At 31.8% G+C, this 11,555-nt stretch overlaps 1 protein-coding gene across 1 annotated transcript in view; it reads right to left on the bottom strand.

Moving 5' to 3' along the window:
- The window catches only part of fam131ab (family with sequence similarity 131 member Ab), a 32,373-nt gene extending 21,173 nt beyond the window's left edge, over positions 1 to 11,200 (bottom strand). Inside the window, exon 1 of the mRNA XM_073817575.1 lies at positions 11,037 to 11,200. The gene's annotated coding sequence lies outside the window, so the exon portion shown is untranslated. The remainder of the gene's footprint in view (positions 1 to 11,036) is intronic.
- Positions 11,201 to 11,555: the final 355 nt, after the last annotated feature.

Here is an 11,555-nt window from a genome sequence, read left to right on the forward strand (position 1 = left end):
GGAAAAGATTAGGAAATAATATATTTATCAATTTTTTATATACATTTAATTGTAATTATCAAAAAAGTATTATGATTATTATACATTGTATGGGTTGGTAAAAAAAATGAAATCTTAATTTTAGTTTTAAAATAACTGATTGCTATGGGATGTTATATAAATAAACAAACGACATAAATATAAAATATTTTATTATTATTATTATTATTATTATTATTATTAAAAAAACTTCATGTTTAAAAATCTTTTTCTATAAGACATTGATTTAGGAAATTATATGTAACCATTTTTATATGTATATAAAAAGAATATTTAAAAAATAAATAATGAATGAAAAAATATCAATGTCTTGTAGAAAAAGATTAATAAATAATTTATTAATTAAATTATATTTAATTTTTCAATAATTTTTTTATTAATGTATTTAAGAAAATCTATATCTTATAGAAAAAGTTTAAGAAATTATGTAACTTAAATTATGTAATTTTTTTATTTTATTTTTTTATCTATGTAAAATGCAATTTTTGCATTGACAAAATAATAATAATAAATAAATAGTATCTTTTGACTCTAATAATAAAGCTGCCAAAAGGGTATTTTGGAAGTGATGCAATAAAAACAAAAAAACAATAATAATAATAAAAAAAACTTTTGGCTCTCCAAAGAAATTAAGTTACCATTATTTATTAGAACCATTATTTTTCTTTTTTCAATTTAATCATCTAAAGAACATTTTACACCAATAAAAACCTGGAAATGTTCAATAAACGTTAAAGTTTCTTCACCAATAAACAACCTTCATTATAAGTGCCGTGTATTCCTTAGAAAAACAGCAAAACAAAAGAAAGGTGATCAGTTCTCGCCCCGACGGATGTCAACCTTAACCGGCACGTTTATGGCCAATTAACAGGACAAGCCTCACGCTCCGTGTGCGACGCAGGGGTAATGGTGCGTGCGGGTTTGAGCTCCGGTGTCCTGATACGTCATTAATAATTACAGCAGCAGATTAAAAAACGATTTGCGTGGTGAAAATAAATCTGAGGTCATTTGTTCGGGACTCTCGGAGTGGAAAGGCGTTGGATTTAGTTTTTTCCGTACTCACTTCATGTTCAGAACATGAGGAAAGACCTGGATGCTCATCACGATGGACAAAAGTGCTCAAATTAAATGAACGTCAATGTCAAGGTGGTCCAGATCATGTATTATATAGGATGCATACGGGTGTCTCTATGAATATGGACACTTTCTGGAATTGTTCCCTTTGTTTTTATATCTCTAGTCAGGAAATTTGTAATTTTTCTCAGGAATGTCATGCAAATTTTTTTATAAGAATGTCACAAAAAAAAAAAAAAAAAAAAAAAAAGGAGTACAATATTTACATATTACATTTAATTGCAATGATTTGAAACATCTCTGGAATAAAATGTCAGGTCAATATAATACCATGCATTTCATAGTATATATTTTCTTAATTCTTAATACAGCTTGACTGGAAATAATGCATTGATATTTTTGGTAACGTTTTATAATAAGGTTAAAATTACTTGACATTAACAATGGAAATTACTTCTAAAAAAATTATCAATGTTAGTTAATGCTAATTTAAACATTTACTAATACATTATTAAAATCAAAAGTTGCATCTGATATATATACACACACTAAATATAAATCATAAAAAATTAATTATATTTATGGCTTAAAATATAATTGCATCTGTAATATGTTTAAATAAAAAAAACAATAAATAAAAAGAATAAAGAATTAATAACTAAAAAAGAAGTAATAAAAAGAATAAACTAAAAAAGAATAAACAAATAAATAAATATTAAACAATAAAAATTAAGCAAATAATTACAAGTAATACAATATTTATTATATATTTAATTACATTTTATTATTTAATAGTATTTAATTGAACTGGGCTAATGTGAACTAGAATATAATGCATAATTTTTATTAAAATTAATTGCATTTATTAAAAAATAAATAATTTATTATTTATATAGTGATTTTGCTGACACTTAAAGCATTGCCATATTTTCCATATTGATCAAAAGTGATTAAAAAAACAATTAAAAAAAGATAAATATGAATGTCTTAATCAAGCACAAGATATTAAATATAAATCATTAAAATAATAATAATATAATTACAGCTGTAAGATAAATGATTACAATTAATAAAATATTTATTATATATTTAATTATATATTTTTATCTATCATTTAATTTACCTGGGTTAATGTGAACCAAAAATAATAATAGTTTTATTAAAATTTATTAATTTAATAAAATAATTACATACAATATAAATTGCATCTGTGATATAATTATAAGTGCTTTATACACTTTAAGAGGGAAACTAATAACATTAATAAAGATTAATAAATAACAAATGTCTTGCTCATTGTTAGTTGATGTTAGCTAAACTAATTTTAGTTAACAGGATATTACTGTAAAGTGTTACCATATTTTTAACACTGATCAAAAGTTATTTAAAAAAAATAAAAATAAACAGGATAAATATTTTCCAACACAAGCTTTGAAATGATTTACTCTTTCAAAGTTTCAAAAGTTTACCAATTATTTTTAAGACAGATTTTTATATTTAAAACTGAATGCCATAATCTTGAAGATGCTATAAAAATCAATATTTTTTTTTTTTCAAAAGAAGCAATGCATTGTAAAAAGTTTCCAAATCCAAATCATTTTAATATGACCTTCGTAAATTAAATCAAAAGCTCAAATCTGTTTGTTCAGAAACACCCTCTGACGCAGTCACCAGATGATACGGCAGTAATTGTCATTGACATGCTGTAAATGAAGACAGGGACAAGGGCGAAACGCACGAGATCTGCTGTTTACTGCATACTGTACATGCAGAACGACTGCATCGCCTCCATTGCACGCACAACCCAGACCATTGTAACCTGAGCCGAGCATTCAGCATGTGATGAACGAGCGCTGAAGCAGGGTTAATGCAGATGCATGCAGAAGCAGTGACTCTGAAGCGTGCAAATCTGGCCTGATCATTGAAAAGCACTGCAATGCCAATGCATCCATGCACTCGCAAACCCTGCAGTTTGTGCACGTCTCCGTCTCTCCGTCAGAAGTGTGTGTGGGCTGCAGTCGGACTCGGGTTTCTGCTGCGAGCTGCTTTCATGCTCGGAGGAAAACGGAGCGTGCGATTCTCACCTACTGGCGTTCTGGAGGCGGCGCAACCCATGCTCCGGGTAATTAGGTGGCCAAACGCAAACCATGAACGGATTTGAGCCGCACGAATGCTAAGAGATGGCAGAAGAGCTTGCGGAGCCTTCTCTCCATCTCTCTTCCTCTCCTGCTGTTCTCACAAATATCCAGTGCGCGCTAGTTTCACAACTACAGTCCTGCGCTGGAGGAAAACTGGACGGATGCTCCCAAACATGTGTGGACTAAACCAGTCTTTCTCCCAAATGCAAATGGACTTAAATGCTCTTCTCTACATATACAGACTATATTACATTTCTGCAAACACAAACCCAATAAAAACAGTTTAGTCCAGATTTAAGTGGAAGAAAGGCAGTTTAGTCCATATATTTGAACCAAAATATGGCTTTTAGTGCCTTAACGTGTGAAAAAAAAGACAAATTCTCCCAAAAACTGCCTTCTATATTGAGAAGTTGAAGTAAACCAACTGTTTTCCAGTTGAAATACCAATTAAAGTGACGCTCTCAAAGAAATATGAACTAAACCGGCATTTCTCCCAAATGCAAATGATTTAATTTGTCATTTTTCAAACATATATGGACTAAACTACGTTTTTTCAAACATTAAGGCACTAAAAACCATAGTTTGGTCCAAATACATGGACTAAACTGCATTTCTTCCACTTAAATATGGACTAAACAAACTGTTTTCCAGTTAAAATACCAATTAAAGTGACACTCTCAAATAAATATGAACTAAACCTGCATTTTCCCCAAATGCAAATGGTTTAATTTGTTGTTTTCCACACATGTATAGACTAAACTATGTTTTTTTCCAAACATTAAGGCACTAAAAACCATAGTTAGGTTGCTGTTCTCACAAATATCCAGTGCGCGCTAGTTTCACAACTACAGTCCTGCGCTGGAGGAAAACTGGACGGACGCTCCCAAACATGTGTGGACTAAACCAGTCTTTCTCCCAAATGCAAATGGACTTAAATGCTGTTCTCTACATATACAGACTATACTACATTTCTGCAAACACAAACCCAATAAAAACAGTTTAGTCCAGATTTAAGTGGAAGAAAGGCAGTTTAGTCCATATATTTGAACCAAAATAGCATTTTTAGTGCCTTAACGTGTGAAAAAAACGACAAATTCTCCCAAAAACTGCCTTCTATATTGAGAAGTTTTAGTAAACCAACTGTTTTCCAGTTAAAATACCAATTAAACTGACGCTCTCAAACAAATATGAACTAAACCTGCATTTCCCCCAAATGCAAATGGTTTAATTTGTTGTTTTCCACACATATATGGACTAAACTATGTTTTTTCAAACATTAAGGCACTAAAAACCATAGTTTGGTTCAAATACATGGACTAAACTGCCTTTCTTCCACTTAAATATGGACTAAAACGGTTTTCCAGTTAAAATACCAATTAAAGTGACACTCTCAAATGAATATGAACTAAACCTGCATTTCTCCCAAATGCAAATGGTTTAATTGTCATTTTTCACACATATATAGACTAAACTATGTTTTTTTCAAACATTAAGGCACTAAAAACCATAGTTAGGTTGCTGTTCTCACAAATATCCAGTGCGCGCTAGTTTCACAACTACAGTCCTGCGCTGGAGGAAAACTGGACGGATGCTCCCAAACATGTGTGGACTAAACCAGTCTTTCTCCCAAATGCAAATGGACTTAAATGCTGTTCTCTACATATACAGACTATACTACATTTCTGCAAACACAAACCCAATAACAACAGTTTAGTCCAGATTTAAGTGGAAGAAAGGCAGTTTAGTCCATATATTTGAACCAAAATATGGTTTTTAGTGCCTTAACGTGTGGAAAAAAAGACAAATTCTCCCAAAAACTGCCTTCTATATTGAGAAGTTTTAGTAAACCAACGGTTTTCCAGTTAAAATACCAATTAAACTGACGCTCTCAAAGAAATATGAACTAAACCTGCATTTCTCCCAAATGCAAATGGTTTAATTTGTCATTTTTCACACATATATGGACAAAACTACGTTTTTTCAAACATTAAGGCACTAAAAACCATAGCTAGGTTCAAATACATGGACTAAACTGCATTTCTTCCACTTAAATATGGACTAAAACGGTTTTCCAGTTAAAATACCAATTAAAGTGACACTCTCAAATAAATATGAACTAAACCTGCATTTCCCCCAAATGCAAATGGTTTAATTTGTCATTTTTTGAAACATATATGGACTAAACTACGTTTTTTCAAACATTAAGGCACTAAAAACCATAGTTAGGTTCAAATACATGGACTAAACTGCATTTCTTCCACTTAAATATGGACTAAACAAACTGTTTTCCAGTTAAAATACCAATTAAAGTGACACTCTCAAATAAATATGAACTAAACCTGCATTTTCCCCAAATGCAAATGGTTTAATTTGTTGTTTTCCACACATGTATAGACTAAACTATGTTTTTTTCAAACATTAAGGCACTAAAAAACATAGTTAGGTTGCTGTTCTCACAAATATCCAGTGCGCGCTAGTTTCACAACTACAGTCCTGCGCTGGAGGAAAACTGGACGGACGCTCCCAAACATGTGTGGACTAAACCAGTCTTTCTCCCAAATGCAAATGGACTTAAATGCTGTTCTCTACATATACAGACTATACTACATTTCTGCAAACACAAACCCAATAACAACAGTTTAGTTCAGATTTAAGTGGAAGAAAGGCAGTTTAGTCCATATATTTGAACCAAAATATGGTTTTTAGTGCCTTAACGTGTGAAAAAAAAAGACAAATTCTCCCCAAAACTGCCTTCTATATTGAGAAGTTGAAGTAAACCAACTGTTTTCCAGTTAAAATACCAATTAAACTGACGCTCTCAAAGAAATATGAACTAAACCTGCATTTCTCCCAAATGCAAATGATTTAATTTGTCATTTTTCACACATATATGGACTAAACTACATTTTTTTCAAACATTAAGGCACTAAAAACCATAGTTTGGTCCAAATACATGGACTAAACTGCATTTCTTCCACTTAAATATGGACTAAACAAACTGTTTTCCAGTTAAAATACCAATTAAAGTGACACTCTCAAATAAATATGAACTAAACCTGCATTTCTCCCAAATGCAAATGGTTTAACTTGTCATTTTTCACACATATATGGACTAAACTACGTTTTTTCAAACATTAAGGTACTAAAAACCATAGTTTGGTTCAAATACATGGGCTAAACTGCATTTCTTCCACTTAAATATGGACTAAAACGGTTTTCCAGTTAAAATACCAATTAAACTGACGCTCTCAAACAAATATGAACTAAACCTGCATTTCTCCCAAATGCAAATGATTTAATTTGTCATTTTTCAAACATATATGGACTAAACTACATTTTTTTCAAACATTAAGGCACTAAAAACCATAGTTTGGTCCAAATACATGGACTAAACTGCATTTCTTCCACTTAAATATGGACTAAACAAACTGTTTTCCAGTTAAAATACCAATTAAAGTGACACTCTCAAATAAATATGAACTAAACCTGCATTTCTCCCAAATGCAAATGGTTTAACTTGTCATTTTTCACACATATATGGACTAAACTACGTTTTTTCAAACATTAAGGTACTAAAAACCATAGTTTGGTTCAAATACATGGGCTAAACTGCATTTCTTCCACTTAAATATGGACTAAAACGGTTTTCCAGTTAAAATACCAATTAAACTGACGCTCTCAAACAAATATGAACTAAACCTGCATTTCTCCCAAATGCAAATGGTTTCATTTGTCATTTTTTCGAAACATATATGGACTAAACTACATTTTTTCAAACATTAAGGCACTAAAAACCATAGTTAGGTCCAAATACATGGACTAAATTGCATTTCTTTCACTTAAATATGGACTAAACAAACTGTTTTCCAGTTAAAATACCAATTAAACTGACGCTCTCAAATAAATATGAACTAAACCTGCATTTTCCCCAAATGCAAATGGTTTAATTTGTTGTTTTTCACACATATATGGACTAAACTACGTTTTTTCAAACATTAAGGCACTAAAAACCATAGTTTGGTCCAAATACATGGGCTAAACTGCATTTCTTCCACTTAAATATGGACTAAAACGGTTTTCCAGTTAAAATACCAATTAAAGTGACACTCTCAAATAAATATGAACTAAACCTGCATTTCTCCCAAATGCAAATGGTTTAATTTGTCATTTTTCACACATATATGGACTAAACTACGTTTTTTCAAACATTAAGGCACTAAAAACCATAGTTTGGTTCAAATACATGGGCTAAACTGCATTTCTTCCACTTAAATATGGACTAAAATGGTTTTCCAGTTAAAATACCAATTAAAGTGACACTCCCAAACATATAAAGAGTAAATCAGTGGTTCTTCCAGACCCAAATAGATTTAACTGCTGTTCTTAATACAATTACTGACTAAACTACATTTCTCCAAACACACTAAAATGGTTGTTTTTATCCATATATGGACCAAGTTCTTCAAACACACTAAAAACTATTTGGTTTGGTCAAAAATTAACTAAAACACATTTCTCTCAAAAAACTGCCTTTCTTCTATATGAGTTAAAAGTTATAGTTAAAAATACCAACTAAACTCACGCTCTCAAACATGTACAGACTAAAACGGTGTTTTTCTAAAACACATACAGACTAAACCAGCATTGCTGCTGAACGCAAATGGATTGAAGTGTTGTTCTCCACAAATATGGACTAAAACACAATTTTTGCAAACATAAATGCTCAGAGGATTGAAACAAGTTCTCCAGATTACAAAAACAGGCTACATTTCTGCAAACACACTAAAATTGTCATTTGACACAGATTTTTCAAACTCATTCAAACAAAGACTGACTAGGAAAGACTAAACTGTGCTTTTCCCAGACTAAACTACCTTCCAGACACATACTGTATGAACAAAACCAACCTTCCCCAAATGCTTTTGACTACACATATATAGAGAAAACAGCATTTTTTCAAACAGACCAACTAACTGGTTGTTTGCCATAAATATACAGAATGAACTGCCTTTCTTCCAAACGCATATGGACTAAACCAACTGTTCACCATTAAAAACAAACAACTAAACCAGTTTAACTGAAGATCAAACATATGCAGACTACAGGATTTCTTCAAATGCAAAAAGACTACTGTTCTATTAACTATTGTTCTCCACACATTAATGGACTAAACTACATTTCTGCAAACACAAACATGCTAAAAATGGTTGTTCACCACAAATACACACTAAACAACCTTTCCTAAAAAACACCTTTTTTCCAGACACATATGGACTAAACAGACTGTTCTCCAGTTTAAAAAAAAAAAAAAAACTACACCAGCATTTCTCCCAAAGACTAAACTGTTGTTCTCGACAAAAATATGGACTTAACACTGTTCGCCACAAACACACAGACTAAACCTGACTTATCTCAAACACGTACAGATTATCATTTTTTTATGCCAAAAATCATTAGGATATTACGTAAAGATAATGTTCCATGAACATATTTTGTAAATTTCCTTCCGTAAATATCAAAACTTCATTTCTGATTAGTAATATGCATTGCTAAAAACTTCATTTAGACAACTTCATAGGCGATTTTCTCAATATTTAGTTTTTTGCACCCTTAGATTTCAGATGTTCAAGACAAATATGAATGAAACCAGCTTTTCTACCAAATGGCAAGACTATAGACTAAACTGCCTTTTTTCCCCAGACACATATGGATTAAACTGACTGTTCTCCAGTTAAAAAAACAAAAACAGCCAACACAGACTATACCAGCATTTCTCCCAAATGCAAATAGACTAAACTGTTGTTCGCCACAAACATACAGATTATCATTTTTTATGCCAAAAATCACTAGGATATTAAGTAAAGATAATGTTTCATGAAAATATTTAGTAAATTTCCTATACCGTAAATATCAAAACTTCATTTCTGATTAGTAATATGCATTGCTAAAAACTTTATAGGCGATTTTCTCAATATTTAGAATTTTTGCACCCTCAGATTGCAGATTTTCAAGACTAATGAATAAAACCAGCTTTTTCTACCAAATGTGAACGCTATAAGGACACATATGGACTAAACAAGCCGTTTTTCAGTTACAAAACCAACTGAATGAATGCCCTCAAACATATAGACGCTAAACAAGCTGTTCTCCAGAACAAAAACAGACTAAACAGTTGTTCTTATATACGCAAATATGAACGAAGCCAGCTTTTTTACTAAATACATTCATACAAATCTGCTTTTTTTGCGTCCTTAACAAACTAAACTGAGCCTCTCTTAAAAATATGAAGACTTAAAACTGCTGGTTTTCCCAGACTATGCAGATTAAAAACACATACATGCCGTTCATTAAAGACTAAAATATCCATCGGCGGTTTTTCCAACACACATACAGTCTATAGAATACAGACTACACCAGCATTTCTCCCAAATGCAATATGGACTAAACCTACAGATAATCATTTTTTTATGCCAAAAATAATTAGGATATTAAGTAAAGATCATGTTCCGTGAACATGTTGTATTTATTATTTTGTATTTCACATTTTGTAACATGCTTCCTACCGTAAATATCAAAACTTAATTTTTGATTAGTAATATGCATTGCTAAAAACTTCATTTGGACACCTTTATAGGCAATTTTCTCAAAATTTAGATTTTTTGCACCCTCAAATTGCAGATTTTCAAAACAATATGAATGAAACCAGCTTTTCTTCCAAATGTGAAGGCTAAGACTAAACTGCCTTTCTTCCAGAAACATACGTACCAAACAAGCTGTTTTTCAGTTACAAAACCAACTAAATGAATGCCCTCAAATATATATAGACACTAAACAAGCTGTTCACCAGAACAAAAACAGACTAAACTGTTGTTCTTATATGTGACCCTGGACCACAAAACCAGTCTTAAGTCGCTGGGGTATATTTGTAGCAATAGCCAAAAATACATTGTAGGAGTCAAAATTATTGATTTTTCTTTTATGCCAAAAATCATTAGGAAATTAAGTAAAGATCATGTTCCATGAAGATCTTTTGTAAAATTCCTACTGTAAACCTATCAAAATGTAATTTTTGATTAGTAATATGCATTGTTAAGAACCTAATTTGGACAACTTTAAAGGTGATTTTCTCAGTCTTTTAGATTTTTTTGCATCCTCAGATTTCTGATTTCAAATAGATGTATCTCGGCCAAATATTGTCCTATCCTAACAAACCATACATCAATAGAAAGCTTATTTATTGAGCTTTCATATGATGTATAAATCTCAGTTTTGTCAAATTTAACCTTATGACTGGTTTTGTGATCCAGGGTCACATATAGGCAAATATGAACAAAACCAGCTTTTCTACCAAATATAAAGATGAAAAAGCAAAAACTGTTTTGTTTTTTTGCATTCTTAAACTAAACCGAAGCTCTCTCAAAAATATAAAGACTTAAAACTGCTGATTTTCCCAGACTATGCAGAATAAAAACATACATGCCCTGCTTTAAAGACTAAAATATCTACAGTTTTTCCAACACACATGTAGTCTATTAAACATCTGTTTTCCTGAAAACAAACTGTCATTCCTAATATATACACATTAAATTGCTGTTATTCAAACGTGCACAGATTAAACCAGCTGTTCACCACACATTAAAACACCAAACCAGCTGTTTCACAACAAATTGCACTTGACAGAGACTAAGCTATCTTGCTATTAAAATTGAAACGCATGAAGGTTTAATTCAATTATAACAAGTGAGGTCTCTTATATATAGCCTACAGTTGGTCAGTGAATCTCACCTCTAGATGATGCGGGTCGGATTGATCCTCGAGTTCTCGCGCATTGGCGTCTCCTGCGGCTCGGTTCCGTTCACACCCCCGTCAAGTCCAAACACACACCGGTACGAAACCCTCCGTGAGCGAACGGCTCCGTTCTTTCTCCCTCCTGCGAGCTGGAGGAACTGAAGGCTGAGGATCACATGCGAAAACGAGCTTTATAAGGGAGCCGCAGGATGCGCAAAGAGCTCTGATTGGACAGATCCTGCGCTGACTCCGCCCACAACATATTGATGGACGTGCGGCTGCTTGAGAAAGAAGTAAAGCGTGTTTACTCAACTAGAGTCTCAAATTACCTTTTGACTGAAAATGTCTCCAGAAATTAAATATATATATATATATATATATATATATATATATATAATTTAAGTGAAATAGAATAGAAGAGATTCCAAAAAAATTGCTAAAATGTGACCCTGGACCACAAAACCAGTCATAAGGTAAAATTTTACAAATCTGAGATATATACATCATATGAAAGTT

Source organism: Garra rufa, chromosome 14 (genome assembly GCF_049309525.1).
Source record: "Garra rufa chromosome 14, GarRuf1.0, whole genome shotgun sequence".
Taxonomy (NCBI): Eukaryota; Metazoa; Chordata; class Actinopteri; order Cypriniformes; family Cyprinidae; genus Garra; species Garra rufa.